At 47.6% G+C, this 23,707-nt stretch overlaps 1 protein-coding gene and 1 long non-coding RNA gene across 7 annotated transcripts in view; one reads left to right on the forward strand and one right to left on the reverse strand.

Moving 5' to 3' along the window:
• The window catches only part of LOC129046458 (uncharacterized), a 41,701-nt gene extending 32,169 nt beyond the window's left edge, over positions 1 to 9,532 (reverse strand). The window contains exons 1-3 of one of the 2 annotated variants that reach the window (XR_008507828.1): positions 9,449 to 9,532; positions 7,007 to 7,067; positions 5,675 to 5,764 (exon numbers count right to left, since the gene is read on the reverse strand). This is a non-coding gene — a long non-coding RNA (uncharacterized LOC129046458). Of the gene's footprint in view, positions 1 to 5,674; positions 5,765 to 7,006; positions 7,068 to 9,448 lie in introns of those variants that run through there. The other variant, XR_010410917.1, reaches the window with a different exon arrangement.
• Positions 1 to 23,707, forward strand: part of KANK4 (KN motif and ankyrin repeat domains 4) — a 103,682-nt gene that overhangs the window by 3,711 nt on the left and 76,264 nt on the right. For 4 of the 5 annotated variants that reach the window (XM_064589053.1, XM_064589051.1, XM_045897540.2 and 1 more), the window contains exon 1: positions 8,652 to 8,921. The gene's annotated coding sequence lies outside the window, so the exon portion shown is untranslated. Of the gene's footprint in view, positions 1 to 3,036; positions 3,206 to 8,651; positions 8,922 to 23,707 lie in introns of those variants that run through there. The other variant, XM_064589052.1, reaches the window with a different exon arrangement.

The raw sequence follows: 23,707 nt of genomic DNA on the forward strand, positions 1-23,707 counted from the left end.
CTTGGCTGTTGGCAGTCCTCACATTTTCACTGGATGTTGGCCAGACACATCAGTTTCTTGCCCCTCCATTGGGCTACTCAGAACAACCCTTGCTTCTTTCAGAGCAAGGGTTCTGAGAGAAAAACAGTGAGAATAAGGGAAGAAGAGAGGGAGCCCAAGATCCAAGCCAGTCTTTCTGCAACCTCATCTTGTAAGTGGTAGCCTATCACTTAAGAAGACCCAAGAAGTAACAGTCTAGTCAGTTGTCTGCCTGGGCATTGAAATCTCCTAGGGTGATACAGAACCTGAGCTGGAGAGGAAGACTGACAGCCAGGCCATGAATGATTCAGGGAGTGAGCTCTGGACTTGTGATAACAAACATTCTGTTTGTTAGAAGTGAATCACTAGGTCCAAGATGCAAGCCAGTCTTTCTGCAACCTCATCTTGTAAGTGGTAGCCTACCACTTAAGAAGACCCAAGAAGTAACAGTCTAGTCAGTTGTCTGCCTGGGCATTGAAATCTCCTAGGGTGATACAGAACCTGAGCTGGAGAGGAAGACTGACAGCCAGGCCATGAATGATTCAGGGAGTGAGCTCTGGACTTGTGATAACAAACATTCTGTTTGTTAGAAGTGAATCACTAGGTCCAGCCCATACTCAAAGGGACATGAATAAAAGGAGGAGGGAATACCTGGGGGTCATCTCAGAGACACTCTATCTCAGTGGTCAGGTGATATCTGAACTAGATTCAGAAAGAGTTAGCTATACGAAGAGCTATGCAAGACTGTCCTAGGCAGAGAATGCTCTATGTGAAACAATCCGGAAGTGAGAGAGAAAGCGCTGAGGTTGGAAGAATTCCATGCTCAGGAAGGTTAGAGTATAGGCTGCCATCCCCGTGGAGATTAGAATGCAAGTGGATGTTGTCAAGATCTGTTTGATAACTAATTCTGTCGTCCAATGGGTCACCTGTGCCTCCCAACTTAATATCCGATTTCTTGCTTAATATGTTACTGTCCACACTGTGATTTAACCAAGTTTTAAATAGTTAATCAACATTGACTATTTCACATACACAACAAAGCTCCATTATATAAAAAGATAAAGAAATTGAACTTACAGTCTCTTTCCTTTTTACAAAACCTCAAAAATGCTCAGAATGCTTTTATAGGAGAGCACATTTATAAATCATTACCGATGTGAAAGACACGGCTAGTATTTCCAGTTATCAGTGGGTGGAGATGACCTGACATTTTGGAATGTATTTAATTTTTAAATAAAATTTTACATTGAACTATAACACAGAAAAGCGCCCAAATAAAGCACAATGCAATGGATTTTCAGAAAGTAACATAATCTCGTAAATATTACCCAGATTTAAAAAACAGAACATTGTCACCTCCCGAATCTCCCTTGTGCCATCTCCAAAGATATCCACAATCCTGATTTCTATCATCATGGAGAAGTTCTTCCTGTGTTTAAACTTTATCAAATGGAGTCATACAGTCTATACTTCTTAAACTTGGTACTCATCATTCATTTTTGTGAAATTCTTCCAATTTTTTTTTTTTTTTTACAATTTTTTAAAAAGTAGGCTCCATGGGACACCTGGGTGGCTCAGTCGGTTAAGTGACTGCCTTCGGCCCAGGTCATGATCCCAGGGTCCTGGGATCGAGTCCCACATTGGGCTCCTAGCTCAGCAGGGAACCTGCTTCTCCCTCTCTCTCCCTGTGCTTATGCTCTCTCTGTCAAATAAATAAAATCTTTAAAAAAAAAATAAAAATAAAAATAAAAGTAGGCTCCATGCCCAACATTGGGCTCAAACTCACAACCCTGAGATCAAGAGTTGCATGCTCTACCGACTGAGCTAGCCAGACACCCCTTCCATATTGTTTTAAGTAGCAGTAGTTCCATTTTCACTGCTGTGTAGTATTCCATTGAAGGACTTAACCACAGTTTATCCATTCTACACCGGACATAAACTTAAATGGTTTCCAGTTTAGGGAAATTATGAATAGTACTGCTATTATTATTCATGATTATGCTTTATGGTGTACATATGCACACATCTTTACTGGGTCTATGTCTAAGAGTAGAATTGCTGAATCATGAGTGCACATATATTCAGCTTTAGTAGATATTGACAGTTTCCAAGGCGACTATCAATTTACACTCCAGGAACAATGTTTATGAGTTCCATTTGCTCTACATCTTTGCCAACATTTTGTATTATTAACATGTTTACTATAAGCTATTCTAAAGAATGTGCAATGATACCTTATTGAGGTTTAATCTGCATTTCTCTAATAACTAATGATGTTGAGCACTTTTTCATATCATTGCCTTTCAAATACCTTCTTTTGTGAAGTGTTTGTTTAAATGTTTGCTCATTTCCCTATTGGATTGTTTTTTTTTTCTTATTCCTTTGCAGACATTCTTTATATATTGTATTAGTTTCCTAGGAAAGCCATAACAAAGTACCACAAACTGGTACCATAAAGTACCAAAATACCACAGAAATGTATTTTCTCACAGTTCTGGAGGCTAGAAGTCTGAGATCAAGGTGTTGGTAGAGTTGGTTCCTTCTGAGGGCTATGGGAAAACCTCTGTTCCATACTTCTCTCCTAGCTTCTGGGTGGTTTGCTGGCAATCTTTGGTGTTCCCTGGCTTGTAGATCTCTGTCTTCATCTTCACATGGCATTCTCCCTGTATATGTGTCTCTGTATCCACATCTCCCCTTTCATAAGGATACCAGTCACATTGGCCTAGGGGTCCGTCCTACTTCAGTATTACTTCATGTCAACTAATTATATCTGTGATGACTCTATTTCCAAATAAAGTGACATTCTAAGGTACTAGGGGTTAGGATATCAACATATGAATTTTGAGGAGGAACACAATTCAACCTATAACATACATGTTTTGAAAACATCTTCTCCCAGTTTGTGGCTTGCTATTACACTCTCTTAATTATGTTGTGGTAGGTTAAATATGACCATAAATTCTTTTTCACTCTCTCCATTGAGAGTTGGTATTTATTACTCTCTCCTTCTGATTCTAGGCTTGCCCTGTGACTGCTTAACCAATAAAACCTGTTGAAAGTGATGCCATACCAGTTCTGGGCCTAGCCTTTGAGAGATTGGGCAACTCCTACTTCTTCTCTCTTGGAAGACTTGCTTTTGAGACACCAGTCTGTGAGAAACCTGAGCCAAATGGAGAGGCTTTTTAATGTAAGTTTCAATGAACAGAATAAAATACTTATTTAATGTATCATTGTGGTTTCTGTTGTTGTTTTTAGGGTTAGTGCTTCTGGTGTCTTGTTTAAGAAATATTTGCTTCCTTCTAGGACATGAGTATTTACCTATGTTATATTCTAGAAGCTTATTATCTTTCACATTTCAATCTGTATTACCTAAATGATTACTGATTTTTATGTATGATATAATGTAGTGGGGGCATATTCCTCTTGAATTTAATAATAATGATAACTTTTTGGAATTTAGAATTAAGTGTGCAGTATAGAACACCAACAAAGTAGTAATTTAACATCACAAGTAAGTAAAGCTCCAAAACTACTTTACCTATTTTACCTACCTGCACTCCTATCACTCCCCAATAGGTCTCAAGACAATGAAAATTTAGTTATTTATTCACTCATAAAACATTTACTAGAGCCAGGATTTACATTTATCTGTGCTGGATTCTAAACTAGGTGCTGAAAATCATCCAATGAGATACAGGCCTCTCTGAGTGTAATTACATCTTGTGGGGAAAATTGGCAATAAATTTTAATTTTTTTAATAACACATAATTTAAATTGTGCTGACTGTATGAAAGAAAAGCAGAGATGCTATAGGAGTGGAGCCCAGGAACTCCTAAGTTAGTCCTGGGGTTGGAGGTACAACAGAGAGATTCCTTGCAGAAGTGATATTTAAGCAGAGATTCACAGGATGAATATTAATTATGTAAAGGAAGAACTGGAGGGAGGGAAATCCTAGGCAGAAGAAAACACAGCATGTGCAGAGAACTCTAGGCAGGAAAGAACTCAGTGTGTTACAGGAACTAAGAGAAGTCTCATGGCTAGAGGAGAGAGGATAAGGGGGACACAAGTTGAGACTGGAGAGGTAGGAAGGGGCTAGACCTATAAACCTTCTTAAAAGAATCAGACTTTATCCCAAGAGCAGTGGATGCCTTTGATGGGCTGTAAGCAGGGGAGGGGCATGGCCAGATATGTGTGTTTTTGAAGATCACTAAGGCTGCCTTATAATACAAGGTAGAACATAAGCAATGTGTAACATAGGCTTCAAAATGCCATGGTGGTTCCAAGCATGGAGAAATCCCATTGTCTGAGTTATCAGGAAGTCCTTCATGGAGGAAGTACCACATTACAGTAGAATCATTCAGACACGGGAAGACAGGGTGTGTGTGTGTGTGTGTGTGTGTGTGTGTGTGTGTGTATTGGGAGGCAGAGAAGGAAGTGTCTAGGTGTAGGGAGTAGATTGCACTCAGCCACAAAGCTAGATATATAGGGACAGGTCTGGGGAATGGTGAACTGTCCTCCAGTCTGGCTGGAGGATAATGGGAAATAAAGCGGGAAGGTTAGGTTGTGGACATGAAGGGCTCAGAAGGTATACATGAATACATATATGTACAGCCCATTCTCATCATGTGCTGATCTGTGTTGGCAAAGTCACTTACTTGCTAACATTTTCTTGTAACCCCAACATCAATTCCTGTAGCACTTTTGTAGTCTTTTGTGGACATGTGCAGAGTGGTGAAAATTTTGAGTCACCTGGTGTGCATGTTTACAGCTAAGGTTGAGCAAGGACACCCTCTGCTTTCTTGTTTCAGCTCTCATGCTCTAAACAAGTGTCCTTTTTGTGGTCTATTTAGCGGTGCTTTTTTACATTTTTGTGCTTTTTTAGGTGATTTCACTGTTTAAAATAGCCCCAAAGCATAGTGTTGCAGTGCTACCTACCTAGTGTTCTAAGCGCAAGGAGACTGTGATGTGCCTTATATAGAAAATACATGTGTTAAATAACCCCCATTCAGGAGTGAATTACAGTGATGTTGGCCACTAACTAGTTCAATGTTAATGAATCAACAATGTACCTGATGGGGATTCAGGACTGCACTTGTTGTGATGAGCACTGGGTGATGGATCTTGAAACTAATATTACACTGTATGTTAACTAACTGGAATTTAAGTAAAAGCTTTAAAAATAAATAAATAAAATAAAAATATAATGCATATATAGTTTTCAACCAAAAACATGAAACAAAGTTATATATCGATCAGTTGATGAAAATGGGCCCAGAGGCTTGTAGGAACCCAACCCTGTATTTTCCCCTGGGAGCAATGGTTCAGTATTAGCAATTTCAGTGTTTGTGGTCACTTTATAGGACTCCTGGGAATAATGAGAATTGACTGTATCTACGCACCTATTTTCCACCCTGAAAGCTGGTTATTAGGGGCGCCTGGGTGGCTCAGTTGGTTAGGCGACTGCCTTTGGCTCAGGTCATGATCCTGGAGTCCCTGGATTGAGTCCGCATGGGGCTCCCTGCTCGGCAGGGAGTCTGCTTCTCCCTCTGACCCTCCCGACCCTCCCCCCTCTCATGTGCTCTCTCTCTCAAATAAATAAATAAAATCTTAAAAAAAAAAAAAAGCTGGTTATTAAATATTATCAACACATCACTGACCGAGGCAGATCCGGCAGGAGCTCACCACATGGTGGAGGTGTTGGTGACCCACACTCTCACAGCTGGGCAGTGTTTGCTTGAAGCAGGATCTGAATGACACAGCTCCATGTTAGCAGCACTTTCTAAACTCTCAGTTAGAGGCGGTTCAGTCTTTGGAGTCACTAAGACCCAAGTTTGAATCCCACCTCCCCAGTTAACTAGTTGTGTGTCCTCAGGCAAGTAACACTGTTACCTTTGATGGGAGAATAATGGCCATTGGACAGTTTTATCATGAGTCCTGATGAGACGGGGTGTGTAAAGTGCTTGACTCAGCGCCTGGCACATGCATTCATGGCGAATACTTGTTAATCCAGCAGATGTGGGGAGCAAGGAGGCCTTCCATTCTCTTCCTGCTACCCAGTCCTTTGAGTACAGAGCTTCAGGATATAGCAGTGTTGTGCCCAGTCATTCTAAATCAGCTTTTCAGACTCACTCTGTCTGAAAGGCCCAGGCTGGGTCTTGCACTGGAGATGCCCAAACCAGAGATCCTAGAAGACCTGCTGCCTGCAAGGGGTCCTCTCTTTTCAGGACCGCACAAGGGGGCACTTTCCAGTCTAATTCTTATTGCTCCCCTGTTATGAAAAAATAGGCAGTTTCCTAGCCAGTATCTGTCTGTGGCTCCTGGGTTTTTTTTGGGGGGGGTACTAAGGGGTGCATCTATTTGCTTAGCCCACTTTTCATCCTGTTTCTCGATACCCTAATCTGGGATTCAGAAGCCCTGGCTGCCCCAGTTCAGGCCTCGCTTCCTCTGACTCAGCTTTACCCTCAAGATACAGCCTCATATCTGAGTCATCAGGCTGAGCTTTCGAGGACAACAGTCTGGCACTCCCGCTCCATCTTCCCAGGAGAGGTGCTATGTCTCCACACCCCAGTGCCAGTCCGATGCCTAACTTGGCTCACAATGCCCAGAAACCAAGAAACAGATTTTTAATGAGTTTGGAGGTTGCAGAGGAAAAAGGCTCCAGGACCAGGAGTCAGAATGCTGGGTTCAGTTCCAGCTCTACCAATTAGCTTGTGCAATTTTGAGCTAGTCGTGGAAGCCTCCTGAACTGGGGCTTCCTCTTCCATAAAACACAAATAGTAATCCATGCTGGGTCCATCCCACAGGGACATCAGGAGGCCTGAATGAAATTGTGTGAAGTGCCCCCAAACTCGAAGGTACATACCCCTGTTCCGTGGGCTAGATCAGGTTCATAAACTCATTTCATTTGGCTTGAACAACACTGACCTTCAAGTAATTAGCATTTAAATTTTTAAAATGCGTTATCACCAAACTGGGAGACTTCACTTACATATCTGATGGACAGCTTCTCTTTAAAAATGAGATGATCTGGCCATATTAACTCCTTGCCCCTGTGAAAATAAAGAGAAACCTCACTAAAGTGGATTCAGGATGCTAGAAGGGGAGGCTGCTAGGGGGAGCCCTACCACTCAATGTCAATTATAGGAAAAACTGTCAATTACTGACCCCTAACAGAAGACTCTCAACAGGAAAAAAGCATCAATTACAGGCCCCCAAAGGGAAAGATGTACATTGCATCTCCTACAAGAGATAGACCGCCCCTGCAACTCAGCCACTGAAAATCCGTTATCATGCTGAACTCTTCCTTCTCTCTACTGCACTTTTGTTCAAAACAACCCATCCCAACTTCCTCCTTCTTCTCCGTACAATAACGTTCCTCTCTTTTGGTTTGCCAGATTTGCCTATGGTTTTGCTGTGGCTTGCTTGCCCTGGATTGAAATTCTCTGCTACTCCCAAATAAACCCATTTTTGCTGTTATAGTGACCGGCAGTTTTATTTCTAAGGTTAACACCCTGACCGGCAACAACCCACTAGAGCTGAACAGCAGCAGCCCCTTACTTGGGCAGGAGCCTGGAGCTGCCTTCAAGCTCGTCACAGTCCACACTACTCCCTGTTACCTCCTAGTACCTAGGCCAAGCCTCTGTTGCCATTTCTTGTTGCTCTAGGACTGTTAATTTGCTTCTAGTGGAGCCCTGGTAGAAGCAAATCTTTTTAATAATCATGTTTCTATCAAAATGGGAAAATAAAAGTCCCAGAACTGTCCCTTGCCCCAAATCATCTCCTCCTTCAAGTTCTCGATGTCAAAAAACGCAAGCCCTGCGGTTAAGTTTTCCCCTGTGCCAACTGGCCCTTTGAAAGGTGTGTAAGGTGAGTGAGAGCTGGGATCTGGAGTCCCACAGGCTCTACATTCAACCCTGCCCACGCCTGTTTGAACTCATCTGTAAAATGGAGTAGGATCAGCCCTTTTCCCCTAGGTTGACTTTGTACAACCTATGGCATTTAGTGTGCTGGTCACTCAAGGTTGGCGAATGAAATGGAAACGGTTTGAACTGATAAAAAGAATTGTGGGTGGTGGGAGTGTGAAATGAAAGACCGGATTCCTGAGTGGGGCTAAAGCAATGGCTGGGGAGGAAAAAAGCAAAGGGAAAAAGTACTGACTTAGAGGAGATATGAGTTCGGTTACATCCATCCCCACCCTCACTCTCCCACCTCTGCAATGAGAAAATCCCGCCAGGGATGTACAAGACCTCACTGTACCCACGGTTCTGTTACCAAGACTGGGTTCTGGTGGTGGCTTGAGCAAGCATTACCTTGTGTGACTTTGTCTCCCCCTCTATAAGATGAGGCTAGAAATGGCCCAACAGTTACTGTGGTCGTGAAGATGAAGTGAGAAATGTACGTGAACGCACTTTGGAAAGCTGCAAAGCGCTATATACAGTTAGGAGTTTTCCAGTCTCTTTACAAAAAGTTTTTCTTCCAAACTCTGTCCAAGGGCTTTTAAGCTTATCAAGGCTAAGACCCTCCCCTCGGTTTCGCAATGCTGCCCCTTCCTACACACCAAAGCCCGCGCCGCGTCAGGAGTCTTTTTTTTTTTTTCCTCCCCTAGCGAAGGCGGGGACTCGGGTGGTGTTGGCAGCCGGCGACGCCGGCCGCGCCTGGCCAGTCCCGCATCGGCCGCGGTGGGTGTGCCCCACAGGGTGTGCGCCCCGGGCCCAGGCCCAGCTCGCCGGCGAGGGGGCGCCCGAGGGTGTGCGCGCCCCGGGCGACCGGAGTGCGCCAGCCCGGGGGTGCGCGCCCCGGACGGGGACCGTGCACCAGGAGGCTGCTTGCGCCCCGAAGCCGGGCTGTGCGCCGGCCCCAGGCACGGCCGGCCGCCTCCCTGCCGACTTCTGCGGCGCGCCAAGGTAAGGCGCTCTGCGACCCCAGCCCGCGCGGCGCGGTGAGTGGGGCGTGCCAGCACCCTGCCCCGCGCGACCCGGGTCTTGGCCCCGGCGCCCAGCCGCTCTTCTCCGTCTCTGCCGCCCGCCTCGCCCCCTCCCCGCGCCGCGTCCCCGGCTCCCCTTAAGACAGAGGCTGCGGCAGCCTGGGTCGCCCCGGCGCCCCTGCCCGGGGCTGGCGACAGCGCGGGGAGGGGGCTGCCGGGGCTGCGCGGGCTGCGCGGGCTACCCAGGGGCGGGCGCCGCTCCCATTCCGGCCCGACCCGCTCCCCGAGCCCCTGTGCTGGGGAGGGAGGAGACCAGTGGGGAGGCGGAGGCCGCGGTGTCCTTGCGGCTCCGGTGGTGCAGCCCCCGCCCAGCGCTGCCCAGCGGGGCGCTGCGCTGCGGTCCGGGATGCAGATTGCGGGACTGGCGCCCTGCGCCGGCTCCCAGGACGACCTGGAATCGAGCTCTTAGTCTCCTGTCTTTCGCAAAAGCCGGCCCCCAGTGCCTACCCTGGTATCCCTCGGCTCCCAGCTGAACTTTCCAGAGCTCGCGTTGGGCCACGACCTTGGATGGAAGCAGCGGGGCCGCCCTGGGGAGCCGCGTGCGCTGGCAGCCTAGGGCACTTCCGTTGAGCCTGCGTGCCACTTGGTGAGATTCCCACCTTCTCATCTCTCCCTTAACGTCAAACCTTTGACCCCAAGTACTTTGTCCCTGCAGAGTGGCCAGTTACTTAGCCTGGGAGTTCAAAAGTGGAGTCTCGTGGCCCCTACACCAGGTCTAAATAAGCCCTTGCCCTGAGCCTCTGCCAGGGCTGCAAGAACGGGCGGTTTCAGTTTTCGAGAGACCTCGGGTGCAGGCCTGGGGGCCAGGAAGAGGCATTTTCCAGGAGAAGGAGGAGGAGATTCCCCCCTTCCTGAGGATGACCCCCTGAAGCTTGGGCAAAGTCCTATTGAACAAGTAGCATCAGGGGAGGGGCAGATGCAGACAATGACCAGGTTGAGGCCTGGGGACAAAGCATCTTGAATTAAACACACAACCCACCTGGGTAAAACCAGACGTGGGTTCTTAGGAACCTTTCAAGACATGACACAGAAGAACACAGAGCTACACTTAGAATAGCAGCAGAGTGCACTCTGATATGCCTTTTCAATTCCAGTCCTCCTGCCCCATGTCTGAAACTCTGCCTGCTGGACCATAATGTGAGTTCTGGGGAATGTGAAAGGACAGAGAATGAGGGATGGCTCAGGGTGCATTCGGTCAACAAATACTGTGTGCAGGCACCAGGCAAGGTAGCGGGATAGAGAAATGAAGAAAACACGCACTATCTGGCCTCATGGAGGGTGCAGTCCAGTGGCCAAGACCGACATGGATCAAATCATGCAAATAGAGAATTACAAGCGGTGCTGACTTCTTTTGAAAGGGAGGGATAAGGTACTATGAAATTCTGTGATAGGCACCGTAGTCGCTCCGTTGGAAGGCTGGTAGGAGTTAAGCAGTTGAAGAGGATTGAATGAGCCTTCTAGTCAGAAGGAACAGCACGGGAGAGGACTCTGAGGCGAGCAGCAGAGACCATTAGAGGGACTGAAAGACTGTATAAGTGATGACCAGGGGCCCAAATGGCATCCCATTGCCTGGGCCAATCAGTAGATCCGTAGTTTCCTTTCTCAGCCATGATAATGGGCAGTCGGAGTCCCCCCGCCTTGGTGGGGTGGCTTATCTTAAGACTTTTAAAGCTAGAATGAACTCATTGCCTATAGTGTAAAATTCTTTAGGATGGCTTACATGGCATTTGCTAATCTGGGTCCCACTGCCTTTCCAGCCCCGTTTCTGGTTCTCCCACTCCCCCATCTCCCGGCCACCATACCCCGCTCCGTGAGCACCCTCTGTGTTTTACTCACGGCTACACTTCAGGCAGTTCCTGGAACACACGTTGTCTTTGCACATGCTATCCTTTGTCTAAAATATTCTCCCTACTTGTGCACCCAGTGAATGCACACCCAGCTTTCAACGTCAACATGACACTTAAGGTTTCCACCACCACCGCCATCCTAGAAGGCCTTTCCTGACCAGAGTCCAATGCTGCCTTTTCTCTGTTTCCGAAGCTCCCTGGACATGTTTCTGTCCAGGGAGCATCAACTGCACTGAGCATCACAAAAACATATTTCTCTTTCCTCCTGTTCTATTTGTGTCTCAAGTACCCAGCACAGAGAAGGAGACATCGAAGGTACTCAGTAAATGCTTATTGGATGAAAACGGTCCAGGCTGGTATTTCTTAACTTTTTTGGGGGGAGGGAGGGAGTGTTACATCTATCTTGGAGATTCTGATAAAATTGTGGATACCATATTTTCCTCCAAGTGCATATAATCTCCTGTCACCCACTGACCCCACTTCCAGAACTTTGGACTTTAAGTTTACAGGAAACAGAGGCCCAGTGAGGTGCAGTAACTCCAGCTGGTTAACAGCATGCTGCACCCCCCCCCCACCTCCCCACCATCTCCCAACCCCCAGCTCCTGACTCCGGGGCTCCTTCCAGCTCTCTCTGCATCTCCAAGCCAAGTAGCCTCCTTTCATCCCTGGCACCTTGTGAAGGCCACTGCTCATGGCTGGAAGATGGATATTTTGGTTTTGCTTCAGTTCAGTAGCAGCCTAAGGTGTGACAGGGAGAAAAATCTTACTATGGGCAGAGTTGACAATTAGGAAGACAGATGGGCCATCTCCCTGCCCTGTTTGCGTCAATGTTACTACATCTGTTTTAGTTGGAGGATGGTCACGTGGGCTTCACAGTCATCTTCTGAGCCCTGGGTTGAGTTGTGTCGGCCAGGTTTGGCAACACTCTGGATCCAGGGCCCAGCTCTTGGTCTTGTCAAAGGCTTCTTCCCTATAGGGCAGGCTCTGGGGATGGATGAAGTGAATGGGGTTCTTGCTTCCCGCCCTTGGAACTCTGGCCTGCCTGCCTCCTGCTTTCTGGATATCAGATGGTCAACCACTTTGTGCTATTCCGTAGTAGTTTGTGGGACGGGGCATGGGCTTGGAGGCTAGGGCATATGGGGATTGGAGCCTAGATCTGCTGCCCACCAGCTGTGTGATTTACAGCTAGACCCCTAATGTCTCTGTGCCTCAGCATGCTAATTCCCCAGACCCAGAGTTTAGATGAAGATAGGCCTTCTGTGAACAGTTTCCAATCTACATGGATAATATTTCAAAGTAGGATTAAAGGAAAGACAAGGGGCCCTCCTGCTAACAATAGGCCTGTCACAGTTTCCTGGATAAAATAAATGCTGCCCCAAGATTTCAAGGAGATGGTTAATGTGATATGCAGGCAGTTATAGATTGGTGGTGTCTGAGAAGCTGGCTGAATGTTCCTTCTCCAAGGGAAAGAAGCATATATTCAAAAGGAATGTCTCACTGTCTCATTTGGGCCCTGGGGCCTGGGCCCTGCCCTGCATGCAGCTTTCTGGGGACACAGGCTTTGTGGGAGAACACATGAATTCCCATCTCCCCTTCCCCATTATTTTTCCCCCGAAGTGGGGAAATTGTTGGCTGGATTTATTTATATTTTTAATGTCGCTGTGGCTCCCCCCCGCCTTTGTGTGGAAGCATCCTTTGTTGTCTCCTTTGGTACGTATTAATAGTTTGCTGCTCTGACGTCAAGTGACAAGCGGGCACACAAATATGGCGCTGGGGAGAACTGGCTCCACGCAAAGATGCAGCCTTTGGTGCCGATTCCCCTCCACGGCCTGGTTTTTGCCCAGAAGCCAGAGATGCCGGCTCTCAGTGAAATCGATTCTGATTTTCCTGGCGGGATACCAGGCGGCAGGGCTGAGTGTTTCCTTGCCTGTCCTCACCATCCCACTCCCTTCTGCCTAGCCTCCTACTCCTGGGGAAGGGCTTCAAAGACAAGGAATGTCAACTTGGGTGGTGGCCGAATACAACCTAGTGTGGTCAGGGCCTAGACATTTATTAGGCATGATACTGAGTGTGTGGGGAGGAGGGACATTTTATCAGGAATGTTTGAGCTTTGTAAGAAATTGCTTTCATGTGTCATTTGTATGATTTAAATAAATAAATAATAAAGGCCATCACCCCTCTGCTCCTCAAAAAAAAAAAAAAAAAAAAAAAGGGAGGAGGGCAAGGGAGGGGCCATGGCTTCAGAGGGCAAGGGAGGGGCCATGGCTTCACCACGTGCTAGCCCCATGAGCCTGAGCAAATGCCTGGGGTTTACTGAACTTCATTCAGCTTTCTCATCTGTAAAACGCTCCTCTTAGTGCTGACTTAAGGCTCTTCGGATAAAGAAAACAGAGACTCCCTAAAGCTGATTCCAATGCAGAGGGCGAGGAGCAGTGAAATGCAGCCGTGGTATTTACCAACGGGCCTGAAAGGGTGGAGGCAGGCCTCGAGGGAGGGTGGAGAAGGTTCTGAGTTTGAGGCTATTCCACCAGCACAGCCTGTGCCATGGGCTCAACTCCGCACCTGCCCGCGCAAGCCCTCATCCTTCTATCACAGGAACCTCTCCTTTGTCACTCAGTACAAGTGCTGGAGAGGATCCTGTTGTGTGAGCTCAGTTCTCTGGACGCTGAGACTCTCTCTCCAGGCCATGTCTTGGCTGGGCTCTGGCCAGCCTGGGCATGGGTTGCTGCTGGGGCAGGCATCCTCCCTGGGCCAGTCAGATGGGAGAGGAGAGCAGAGGAGGGTCATGTGTACAGAACGAGACCTTTTGTGGCAGGAAGGGCTGTGGGTGGAGATTCCTCGAGAAGGACATGAGCTGGAACTCCGGGATATGCCCAGTACAAATACTGCCTGAACTGGAAGGACCTAACAGGTTCTTAACTTGGGGTTAACCGCCCCAAGGAGCTCACGTGTAGAATTCAGTTTGTGGACGTGGTTGGGAGAATAAAATAACATCTTTACTTAGCATTTTCTTTGAATTTTCTTTTGAATTTTCTTTAGCATTTACTATGAATGTAGGCAACAAACCATAGTGTATTTGAAGTATCTGGGAGGTTGTCACCAGTAGAAATCACAAATCTTTTCATATCTCATTGTAGCTGCTGCAGATAAACTTGAACTAGGATTTATGCCCATTGCAGCTTTGAAATTACAGCCGTTATTACACTGGTGCTAAAGCTTGTTATTTAATGCATTAATAAAGAATGTATATTACACATTCATTTTTTAAAAATTTAATAATTATATTTCAATGTAATTGGCTTTCTTTGTAGTCAAGCTATACATTTTATTTTATGTATTTGAAAATGTTCCAAGAAAGGGTCCATTGGCTTCATCAGTCCACTAAAGGGGTCCGTGGCACAAAAAGGGTTAAGACCCTCTGACAGGAAGTCAGTAAGCTACAGTTCCCGCTTTCCCACCCTCCCTCACCCTAATCTTTCATATACTCATCTATCTCTGTCTAATTAGTGCAAGACATTCTTGAGCAGTAGCAAATTTCATTTAATAGTTTGGCAAATTTGCAAGAGCGCATAATTTGTAGTTTGGGTAGAAGGTTTTGATGTATATCCAGAGGTTAATTTACAAATTGCAGGCACACATGGGCAACTGGTTAGGTGGTTCCTATCAGCCCACAAACCCAGCAGCCCATACATTGATTGCTTGGTCCATCCCATGCAAACCAGTCCATTGAAACAACCACAGACTGGACAGTTGTGTTCTTGAGAGGTTAAGGAGCTTGTGTAGATAGCTAAGACTAATCGATGAATCACTTGATGAAATGCAAGCTGGAATCCTAGGAAGGAGGAGGAGCACTGGGAGAAGAGGCATTGAAGTGGGCTCTGAAATGGAGGGAATGCAAAGGAAGCAGACAGGAGGAAGGAGGGAGTCAGTGAGGATGTGGGGGAACTGGCCACATGTCGATTTTGAGGGGGAAGCCTGGAGAGAGGAGAGCCTGATGGAGCACGTTAGAATAGTGGTTGGTGTTTTGCTATCGTTTATTGAATGCTTGACAGGTGCCAGACCCGTGCCAAGCCCTTTCAATATAGCAGTTCTTCAATCTTTACCAACTGCCCAGTAAGGGTTGACTATTATTATTCCATTGTATTGGGTGAGTAAAATGAGGCTCTAAGAGGTTAAATACTTGCTGTCGCTCACAGAGGGATTAAGTGGTGGAGCCAGGAGCTCAGCCCAGATTTGGCTAATTCCAAAACCCAGTGCTCTTAAAAATCACCACAACCACAGAAGAGTCTGTTTGGAAGAAAACTATGGCTGCCATTTTGTTTCAGTAAGAAAGTGCTTACTGTCCATCCCTGTCTTCCCCATCCTTCTCGCCAGCCTTTTGCCTGTTCTCACCCCTCCTCCCTTCCCCCTCTCTACCCTTACTCCTCTCACAGGCACCTACGCTACATTAGTGAGAGGGGGATAAGACTCGAGAGCGAAAGCTGTAAGGCCAAGCAGAACCGGGTTCTCACCCCAGCTCTGCCGCCTGGCTAAGACCAGGCCGAGCCTCAGTTTGTATCTGTGAAATGGAGGTAACGATGCCTCCTTCTTAAATTTGCATGCGCTCTCTCTAGTGCTTCAGTGCCATTTTGGATAGTTCTTTCCAGTCGGGTGTCTCCAGCCTCTGTTTACACCGGGTGATGGCCCCTATCTCCTAGGCTTCTCTAGGAGGGCTTCCCTGAACCCCTCAAACCTGGCCTGTGGGCAGCAGGTGTCACTCCTTGTAGGGTCAGCTCTGGCCTCCGGGGAGAATTCATGAGCATTACTTGTGAGGCTGTGTCCTCTGTCTCTAAGCTCTCTCCCCCCATCCCAGGGCTCAGTGCAGCATCTGGCCTGGAGTCTTGTTCAGGAGAACCTTGATCAAAGCAAATGAACGGTGTCCTTCAATTCCCTTTGCAGGACCATTCTTGGCACCTGTTCTAGGTCCCATCACCTGGAGCTTGTCTCTACGAAACCTCACTGGTTACCTAGACCACCCCTCTCGTCTTATAGATGTGGACCAGCGAGGGCAGGTGTCAAGCTTCGGTGGCACAGGGAGTGAGCTGGGGAGAGAACCCAGGCCTCTTGCACTCGCTCACCTCCTGGCCCTGACACTAACACTGAACGTGTTTCTCTGCCACACTGTTAAGCAGGCTGCTATTCTGGGGTGAGAGGATGTGCGTGGAGCACCTCCGTGGAGCACCTGAAATTACATTCTTGTGCAGTTGCTTACTTGCCCCACTCTTTTTTTTTTTTTTTAAGATTTTATTTATTATTTATCTGACAGAGAGAGACACAGCGAGAGAGGGAACACAAGCAGGGGGAGTGAGAGAGGGAGAAGCAGGCTTCCCGCGGAGCAGGGAGCCCGATGCGGGGCTCGATCCCAGGACCCTGGGATCATGACCTGAGCCAAAGGCAGTTGCTCAATCGACTGAGCCACGCAGGCGCCCCTACTTGCCCCACTCTTGTGCCTGCCTCAGGGCTGGCCTTCTCTGATCTAATCTTCTTCCGCATTCTATGCCCAAGTCCCAAGTCCTCGGCTTTGCCAGCTGCTGAATGGAGCCCTGTGTCAGCCAGGCCTGTGGGTGGCCGCCTTCGGGGGATGCCTTGTGGTGCCAAAAGACTCCTGTCCTGAGAATTCTGCCCACTGGCAGGACTGAGGCCCGAAATTCCTGGCATTCAGTCATTCCTTTGGATGACTTTGTCTTCTCTAGAGAGCTATTGTTAAAATGCTAACACGTTGCCCTGAAGGGGAGCCTCTTAGCTCAGTACCGTGGCCCAGTGTGGAAGAGGGCAATGCCGGGGGGCTTTGGTGAAGCCACACCACCTCCCTGTCCCTCCGCTTCTTAGCTGTGAAATGGGGATAATGTGAGATTGCATTATAGGGTTACCCCAAGGGTGAAAGGAGATAGTGCACATACAGTGCGGGGCACATAATAAATACTCAATAAAATCAGCTTCTTTTTTTTCTTTCTTTCTAAGGCAGTTGACTACTTGGTCAGTTCTCTCGCTGAAGTCCTGGTTCTTATTAGTTTGTGTGTGTGTGTTTTAAGTATTTTGTTTATTTGAGTAATGTGGTCTCCTTTTAAGATTTTTTTTCTCCTTTCTAATTATAAAATGGTTTTGAACTTACTTTATTTTCTTGTCTTTAAACTAGGGTAAAAGACCCTGTCTTATTGGTTCATTGAGAATTTATTGAGCTAAAGTACCTGGGGATGCCAGGCGTGCCGGGGCTCTCAGTGAAAGCCTGGTGGTATTCTGAGTTATCCTGGAGGTGGGGATTGAAAGCACCTGGGGATTGGGGGGAGGTTCTCGGCGGGTCACTGGGGAGGAGATGGAAGGCAAAGAGGGAAGAGAAGGGGGAAGCAGGGGGGACCCTGCTCCTCCACCCCGGCCCTTTGAACCCGTTGTCTGGGTCAGAAGGGACCTGGGAAGGGGCGCCTGGGTGGCTCAGTTGGTTAAGCGACTGCCTTCGGCTCAGGTCATGATCCTGGAGTCCCGGGATCGAGTCCCACATCAGGCTCCCTGCTCAGCAGGGAGTCTGCTTCTCCCTCTGACCCTCCTCCCTCTCATGCTCTCTGTCTCTCATTGTCTCTCTCGCAAATAAATAAAATCTTAAAAAAAAAAATTAAAAAAAAAAAAAAGAAAGAATAAAAGAAGGGACCTGGGAATACTGTCCCGGCTCTGGAGGTGGATCCGTGGATCCTGCGATCTTTCCCCAGATCTTTGGCCTTCTAGGCCTATTCTTGGAGGTTCTGAATCCCCTGGAGGAATGGCATTCTTGGCCTCCCCCTCCTGGCTTGACTTTGGTGGAGTGGTGGTGAGCAGACGAGTTTTCCTTACCCCACTGGTCTCCCAGTGGGTGTCAGTGGGTATTGTAAATTGCTCCTTTGAGAGCAGTTAGGCTTTTGAGAACATCAGCCCTGGGCAGATTCTCTGCAGTTTCTCCTGAGACAAAGATGGTTCTCTTCAGCCTGGGTCTGGGAGAGGGTCTAGGAGCAGGAGCATCCTGGCCCAGCCTCCTGGCCTGTGAATGAGGGGCAGCGTCACAGGAGTTTTCTAGCAGTCCCCAGAGCAGAGAGCCTCACTTCCAGGGTTCTCTGCGAGAGGATCCTCCCCTCTTCCTTGTCTTCCCTGGGCAGTGAGAATTGTGGTCGGCACTTCTCCTCACACTGGCTTGCTGTGAGCTTCTCCAGTGTGCCTTCCTGCCAGCCTCGGGGGAAGGCTCATCCCCACTGTCGTCCATCATAACCGAAGTCACCCTTCCAAAGCAGGGTCTAACTGATGCAGAAAATCACTCTCCCTTAGTCCAGAGACCAGGAGCGAAGAGCAGAGGTGAATACTGGTTTCTGGGACCTTGAAACCAAGCAGCAACCTGCCGCTCAGGTGGGGAGGGAGGGTGAAGGGGATACAGCTGGAGCCTTCCCGTGTATCTGCTTTGGGGCTACAAAGGAGCCAGCATCCATTTCAGCCCACAAGTGGGGCTTGGAACCCTGCAGTTCATTATACCTCACATTTGTTGATTGCCTGTGGGCTGTTACTATCCCTTCTTTCCTCCTTCCCTCTCTCCTCCCTCCCTCCCTCCTTCCTTCCTGCCTTCCAGTAAATACCAACTAATCACTTACCCTGGGCCAGGGAGTGTGGTAGGCAGAAAGCTTACAGCACGATAGAGGAAACAAAGAATCAGATAGCTAATTACACACAGTTTGATGAGTGCATCTGACAGATGTTCTTACAGGGTGCGATGGGGGTGCAGAAGTGGGGGGAGAGGGACCAGTTCTGACTGGTGTGTGGAGAAGAGACGATGCTGGTCGCTAAAACTGTCTTGCAGGTTGAGTAGGAGCTACCAGATGGAGAAGGAAGGAGGAGGATGCCGGAGAGCAGGAGCAGATGGAGGTGTAGAAGGTGGTGTAGGAGATGGGCAGAGCCACAGTGTATACGGAAAGCTCAGGGTGATCACTTACTCAATGAGTTTTGGTTTTTCCTCCTGTAAAATGAGGATAGTGGTACCAAAGTCATAGCTGGTATACACACCCACAAATATCCTTCCTTTTTACCAATTTATGACCTACCAGCCAGACTTAAACATGCAGAAATAAAGACAACGAGAGGCAGAAGGCGAGGAGTGCCAAAATCAGTGGAAATACGACGGAGGGGAAGTAGCGTTTGGAAAACAGCCTTGGAGGATGGGCAATATTAACTGAGGTTAATACTTAGGATTAGGAAGAGTTGGTACAATTTAAGCGGATCCTTGAAGGATGGGGCAGACCCTGGTAGAGAAGACAGAAAAGGGTGTCTGAAAGGTTGATACAGTGTGAGCCCAGGCACAGAGGTGCTCAGGCACAGGGTGAGGTTGTGAGGGGCAGAGGAGCTGAGGACCAGCCTGGAAGGGTGGCCTGAGATCACTTCAGTGCCTAACTGGTGGGCTGGTGGGCAGCACTGGGTTTGCATGTGGGTTTTATTTATCCCCAGTATTTCAAAAAAGAAAGAAGATTTAAGTCAACATGTAAAAATCAGATTTTACATAAATCCACATGCTTGCTTCTTTTGGAAAAAGTCGGTCTGGCCACACCAGCCCTGAATTAAGTGAGTCGGTGACATTCAGGTGATCGTGGCTGTCCAGAGCTGCGGGCTGATATCGCACTGGCCAGCTAGCTTGCCCAGTCTCTCCACCATGCAGCTCACTCTCAGGTTCATACAGTGTGTTCAGAAAGCTCCTACTGAAGTGCTAATTCATTACAAGGGAGGGGAAAGAAAATTCTAAACCATTAACTTTGTAATTCCTTCGTCAGATGAGGGAATGAATTTTACCGCCTGGGAAAATTTTAATTATGGAGGAGCGGTTAGGTGGGGGCAACGGAATGCTTGATGCACGATGGCCTGGTAGGGGAAACTCTCAGAAGTGAAGCATGGGAGGAGACACCTGAAAAGAGACGTTGGGGCCCTGCGGTGAGTCATTTTGACCACTTCACTCAGCCATGGCATCTGGTGTCTTTGCTGGAAGGACCAAAACACCTGTCCTTGGCAAATATTTATCGCATTGTAGATGCTACTAGCTTACTTTATTAACCTTTTAAGCTTAAAAAATTGGACTCTTGAAGGACAAGGTGAAATTTGTGTGTTTTTTTAATTAATAAAGAAACTAATGGAAAAGAGAACTTTTTTCCATTTTAAAAATAATCTTTACAGTGTGTGTGTGAGAGAGAGAGAGAGTGGGTGGTCTTTGCAATTTGAAAGGTTCAATAAACCCTACTGGGAAATTTTTTATTAAAAATTATTTTAAAAAATCATGCCAGTGAGTGGCAAACATTTACAATAATACAGAAACATACGAAAGAGAAAACTATGAACTGTTAAGAATTGGTGATTAAGAGGGTGCCTGGCTGGGTCAGTCAGTAGAGTATCTGACTCTTGATCTCAGGGTTGTGAGTTCAAGCCCAGCGTTGGGCGTGGAGCCTACTTAAAAAAAAAAAAAAAGGATGGGGCACCTGAGTGGCTCAGTCGGTTAAGCGGCTGCCTTCCGCTCAAGTCATGATTGCAGGGTCCTGAGATCAAGCCCCACATCAGGCTCCCTGCTCAGTGGGGAGCCTGCTTCTCCCTCTGCCTCTGCCTGCCGCTCCCCCTGCTTATACTCTCTCTCTCTCAAATAAATAAATAAAATCTTAAAAAAAAAAAATTGGTTAGGGTATATGGGATAGGTTAGAGTGTATTGTTCTAGACATAGCACTACACATCTATGAGATGTAATTATATCCTTATATAGATCTAGGTATCTATCTGGATAGAAATTTTTTTTTAGTAAAAATGAGGGTTTACATACTATTCTGCTGTTTTCCTCCTAATGATCTGTCTTGAATATTGAAGGTCATTACGTCACCTCTATGCCGATGTAAAGAGAGTCTGTGATGGAAAATACTACCAGATAGAAAGTGCCTGTTTTGAATCTCCACTGTGCCCCCTCTCAGCCTCAGTTTACTCCTCTATATAATGGGGACAACGATTCCTTCCTTCAAAGGTTAAGATGAGGGTTAAATACAATGCCAAGTGTGCTCAGCATAGCTTCTTGGATACTGGGTGACAGAGCCCCCTGCACCACTGAGAAAAAGTAAACCCTGCTTCCATCTTTCTTTCTTAGGCTAGAATTCAGGGGAGAATGTGTCAATTACAATTTTTCAGAGTGGAATTTAAAATTCTTTTTTCAGAGCTGAGTAACATTAAAATCTCAAGCAGTTCATTAACAGATGCATTCAGGTTTTGTGTAGGACATTTTCTCTGGACTCACTTTTATTTATTCAGCTGCAGGAAAATTCCTGAAGCCAGGTATGTGGATTGGAAGGTATGTCTGATAGGGAAGCCGTGACCTGTGCCTGCCCTTTGTGGGGGCGCCCTCTTGCCAGGGGGGAAAGTCAGCCCTTCTCAGTACAAGGCGGGGTGGGGGAGGGCGGGGGGGTGGGATTCAGGTCTTGTCTCTGGAGGCATCCCCTTCCTGCTACCTACTTTTCCTTTTTCACTTCTCTCCTTCCCCTTCTGGTTCTAAACTACACCCACGCTAAGTCCCCCCTTCCTCCCTATAGTCTCCCCCAACACCTTTTCCTTGTGTAAACCCCAACCCTAGATTAAACTTTACTGTCCCATTCCTTTGATGCAGCCTGGGACTGAGGGATTCCTTTTTGAACCCATGCCCTTTGACCTCCGCTGCTGCTCGGCCTCCCTCATGTTTATCTGCGTTGTCTCTCGTGGGGCCTCCCTCTTAGTACGTGGTCTGTTTCCTGCCTTACTGGGAAGGTGGAGGGCATGTGGCTTGAACTCTCACCCCCGCCTCATCGCTTCTCCCCATCTTTGCTCTCCTCTCCCTTGCCAGAGCCCAGCCTTACTTAGCCTCTCTGGGCCTCCTCTCTTCCTTGTACAGTAAGACTAATAGAATCGCCTTGCAGCTCTGGTTATGAGGCAGATGGAATTCAACTCTGCCGCCTGTGTCTTTCTTGCATCTCAGTCCGTTCCTCCTCCTGGCTTCTCCCCCTTGGCCTGCAGACATGCCCACCTTCCTCGGAGCCTACCTTGCCCCTTCTTTGAGCTGCTGCCCATTTCTCTCCTGAATTCCACTGAAGCAGCAAAGAGTAGCCCCACCTCCTGCTTCTACCATCTTGTCAACCCCTGGCATCTTCCCTTGTCCTCTGAAACTGAGCCCAGGCTCCCTGGTTTCCTCAAGGTGTACCCATTTTGGGTTTCTGGGCTGCGAGCCACCCTGGTTTTTCTTCCCCATTGGCTTCCCACATGTGACTTACTTCAGGAGTTTTCCTTACACTCCTTCTCTGCTCACTCTTGCTCCCCACCCCCCAGTACCCACATGAGTCTGCCCCTCTAATCTTCAGGTCTCCCCCCCGCCCCGTCTTGGGCCCACTTGTTCCACTGTCTGCTGGGCCACACTCTCTGGGTGAACCTCTCTCTGTGGGTGAACCCCTAGTCAGGCACTCAGCAGGCCCAAGGATGAACACCCATCCCCCTACTCCCAAATCTCTTTTCCCTCCTGATCTTCCTAACTCACTGCTTGTCCCCAGCGCTCTAGTTACCCAGATTTGAAAGCCGGGGCTGCCAACACCTCCCTGTCCTCCCTGATCCCGTGCCTGAACAGAGTGAGTGTTCAGCAAACAAAAGGTGGAAACCAGTGAATCCCACAGGTTGCCAAGTCCTATCATTTTCTTTCTTGCTTGCTCATCCCCTTTCAATTCCTACTGCAGCCGCGGGGATAAACATTTTATATACTTCATCCCAATGAATCTGTACAACCCGGTAAAGAGAAAATTGTGTTTTCCTGTTTTACACATGTGTAGACACCATGGCTGGGTGGGGGGGGCGGTTTAGGGAACTTGCTAAACACACAACTGGTAAGTGGCAGAGCAGGGATTCGAACTTGCACCCACCTTCCTCCAAATCCACATTCTTCTTTTTTTTTTAAAGATTTATTTATTTATTTATTTATTTATTTATTTATTTATTTATTTGAGAGAGAGCACAAGTTGGGGGGGAGGGGCAAAGGGAGAAGGAGAAGCAGACTCCCCACTGAGCAGGGAGCCCAACAGGGGGCTCGATCCCAGGACCCTGGGATCATGACCTGAGCCGAAAGCAGACACCTAACCGACTGAGCAACCCAGGCGCCCCCCAAGTCCACATTCTTAATCTTTATGCTCTCCTACCTCTAGCAGTTCCAGTAGCAAGCTACGCTGTAAGCACTGAGTAAGCCCTGCAAGCTGAATACCATGTATGTAAATGGACACATTCTTCTGTGGCTAGATTGTTCCTGTGTTGCTGTTCTGTTTACCCTGCTGTTACCCCAGCTCATCGCTGGTTTAGTTCAGGGTCTGTGCCTTGACCCTTGATGTTAGCACTTGGAAGCCTTGACCGAGCCCAAGTCCCTGCTGTGAAATGCAAGGGCCTAGAAGTAGGAATATGAACATCTCTTCAGATAGGGCATATGTTTCCCTTTCTCTGGGTCTTAATCTCCCTATCTGTACAACCAGAGAGTTGGGCCAGTTAATTACAAGAGCCTGTCTAGCTCTTATGCTCCGTGAATCTGTTTCATGGTTCTGCTTGCTCAGCACACAGTAGGTACTGCTGGGCAATGCACAGAGAGCAGAAGACGCATCGCCCTGGCTGTCATGAGATGACAGAGTTATTGTGGGAGACAAAGCAAACATTCAGGAAACTGCCAACAATGTAAGGCATTATGTAATTATGCCTGCGATCTCAGATTATATACATTTGTGATGGTTCAATAAAGGAGAAGAAAGGCTGCTGCTCTCTTAAAAGAAAAAAAATACGTAAAAGGAACAGTTAGTGAAAA

This window comes from Mirounga angustirostris, unplaced genomic scaffold, assembly GCF_029215605.1.
Source record: "Mirounga angustirostris isolate CCGP_5_RB_7025 unplaced genomic scaffold, mMirAng1.0.hap1 SCAF_4, whole genome shotgun sequence".
In the NCBI taxonomy this organism is placed as follows: Eukaryota; Metazoa; Chordata; class Mammalia; order Carnivora; family Phocidae; genus Mirounga; species Mirounga angustirostris.